This window comes from Panthera leo, chromosome B2, assembly GCF_018350215.1.
Source record: "Panthera leo isolate Ple1 chromosome B2, P.leo_Ple1_pat1.1, whole genome shotgun sequence".
NCBI lineage: Eukaryota > Metazoa > Chordata > Mammalia > Carnivora > Felidae > Panthera > Panthera leo.
This window is the reverse complement of record NC_056683.1, coordinates 150,739,216-150,742,426: the sequence shown is the minus strand read 5'-3', so window position 1 is coordinate 150,742,426 and position 3,211 is coordinate 150,739,216.

The window sequence follows — 3,211 nt, the reverse complement described above, 5'->3', positions numbered from 1 at the left end:
ACCCCAGATGTCTGGATGAAAGACGTGAAGGCCAAAGGGTGGGGCACAAACCCACAAGAACGCAGGGGGTCGCAGTCCAGAAGGTTCCAGGGACCCAGGGATCAGGGAATGTTCCAGTATATCCTGCAAGGGGAAGAGCTGTTTCTGTGTCTTATGCCCACTGCCACTGGAATGAAGCAAGTTAGCAGGGAGCCTCTTTTGGGTTCTGGGAGTAACACTTGGCCTTGCTGTTCTGACATTAAATGAACCTATAAAACCGCCAGCTTCGCAGGAGGTCCAGAATAAGAAAATGCTCCACAACAGGTTGATGTGAAAGCTGCTGTCCCCCTCAGACCGTGGTGCCGACAGGATCCCACAGCAGGACGGACCACGGTGATCATTCTGCAGTTCTTCTGGAGCCCAAGACAGACTAAGACTGCACTTCGCCATGGAGCCGGTCAGAGCGTATCTGACCCTTTGTATCATTAGGCCGGGCAGCTGCTGGGGCACTTCACCACTAGACAGAAGTCTCTCTCTCTCTCACACACACACACACACACACACACACACACACACACAGGCTCGAGCGTGTCCCAAGGGCACAGGCTGCACACGCAAATGGTTCAGATCCCAGAGCACCTACCCTGCTACACCGGCCCTTCGTCAGGTACCCACAGTCTCCCGGAGTTTCCACTGATCAGACGCCCGATGTGAGAAGGTCCTACTTGATCTCTGTACAAGACGACTGACACCAACTAAAGATGAAAGTTGTAGCATCACAGCCTCAAGGGTGACCCTAAGGGAGGATCGCCACGTGTCCCGTGGCAAAGCGCGGCCTTAGGCGTTATCTGCAGAACAACTACCACGGTTCTGTCCCAGAACGCTAGGGGCGCGTGCCTGGGAGGGGGCCCTACCAGGACAGGCACCACACACAGTTGTCCAAGTTACCTGGACACAGCGGAGCCAGGAGGACGGAGCTACAGGAAAACAGGCAACGAGAAAGCACTTGGCTAGACGGTCCGTGACGGAGTAAGACTGGAAAATCGGTGGCAAGTGGTGTCTAAGCTCTGGACAAGGACCGTGGAAGAGGGAAGTGCTTAGGCCTCCTGAGAAGAGCTGTGGGCAGAGGCCGTACCCCACACGGGAGCCCACCACCGGCACCCGGGGACGCAATGGCCTGTCCCTGGACGTGACTGCTCTCAGTCAGCGGGCTCACAAAGCCTCCCTCACTGCCGTCGTTCTGACAGCACTGCTTCCGAGAAGCCCAGCAAGGAGGCCCGTGGACCACACCCGCCGCACACTGCGAAGCGGCCAGCTGGAGGACGTGGCGGGGGACAGACGCATCTACACTGGCTGGCAGCCGTGCCTCGTGGGGCTGCTGTCCCCCCAGATGGGCCTCATGCCCCGAACTGCCACTCAGCTTACAGCGCGTCTCACTGCCAGCACACAGGTGGCGGAAGCACGAGCGATGGGAACGGTTCCTCTCGTTACAGTACCTGAGCCACTAGCCTGTCTCGTAATTCTGGACTGTGCTGGCTGGAAGGTTCCTGAGAAGCTTCCACAGATTCCACGGGTGCCCCACTGGCCTGCAGGCTGAGAGGCCACCCGTCTCCCCCAGATGCCTCGTGTCAATAAACAAAAAGGCCAAGAGGGGTTGACCGTGACGGTGTGGGCGACTGCTCCTCACTCGCTTAGGGACAGGCGTGCTGCCAGACAGGAGAGCAGGGACGAGTGTGTCTGGAATCGAGGGGTCATCTGGGGAACCTCCGAGTATTCCCACGTCCAGGGATCAGAGCCGGTGGGAAACTAGTTGGCAAAACCAGAAAGACTTGAGAGAAACCCTTCGGGAAAGCAGCCTGGGCCACCCTACCAGGTAAGTGGCTAAGGGCAGAGGAACACGGAATGTGCTGGAGAAAAGGGGATTTTTAATACCAACTTCTGCAGATCACCAAGTGCACAGGCCCCACCTATTCCTTCGCAGGTTTGGTAAGTATATGGGTTCTCTTGTCTGCCCTTTTCCGGTCCAGCTCCAACATCAGCAGGGTTAAGAGTGGTTACTCCTACAAATCGTCACTTAGAATCTGGCCAAGGGAGGTTGTGACCACCTGCCAAAGAACACATCCCAGGAGCAGAAACGGGGACTTGTGGGATTCGGGGTCTACACTTGCAAACAGCGAGGATGCTTCACAGGGGCAGAAGCTCGGTGCTCTGCCTTCACCCAGGAGTTTAGTTTAAAAAAGGTGTGGCGGGTACTGAGTTGGCAAAGGGATGGACAGAATGTGCCGGAATGTCTGTCATCCCACAGCATCATCCCTCGACACTGTTCTCCGACAGCAAAGAAGCCAGAAACGCACGTGCTGGATGTCCTTCCTTGGAGGGCTGTGGGTTAGAACCTGCCGGCCAGGTTTGCAAAGCAGAGAGGAGGCCACAGTTCACTGTACGTGGCCTAGCGCACATGCAGACCTGGGGTCCGGACAGCCTCACGGGGGCCCTGACGGCTGCTGGCTTTGCGGCTGCCACCTGAGCCAGACGGTCAGACAGCTGCAGCGGCACAGGGAGCCCTGGAGAAGCGCAGACCTTGGCTCTCTGGGCTGGACTGAGGTGGCTGCACCCTGTCCCTCACCCCTCCGGCTCTGCCCGCTCTTGCACGGGACTCTCCTTATCCTGACACGTGCCTGGGCTCCTGCTCTCCCAGCCACGTGCTGCCCGGCGCCCACGTCTGCCTGGCGTACCTCCCAGGAGCTGTTCCTCCTGACCCTTCCCATGGGACCTGGATCGTCCAACCTCACTCCCAGCTCCGGGGATGAGGCCAGACTGGCCCAAGCTCGCTCTCTGTGTCCCGGTGGTTGCTCAGGACTGGACACCTACACAGCTTGGCCAGTGAGTACAGACGGTGGCAGGGTCCTGGCCACAGTGACAGTTTTCAAGAGTTCTCTGGGTGACATGGGGTGAAAAGCACCCCCCGCCCCTGGACACTGTGTCATGGCGGGGGGGGGGGGGGGTGAGGGGCACCAAACTGCCATGGCCACTTGGTTTCAGGATGGGACCCAGCCTGAGGTTCACACCGACTCAGGAACAGCAAGTCAGAAAACCGCAGAGAAACGGAACTGGATCCCTGATCAAACAGACCCTGGAAACCACCCTACCTTTGGATTTTCAATTTCCATGCAGGTAAATAAAGCCTGTGTGGACCGGGTTTCTGGATGTAGCCCAAAGCATCTTGACCTGTAAG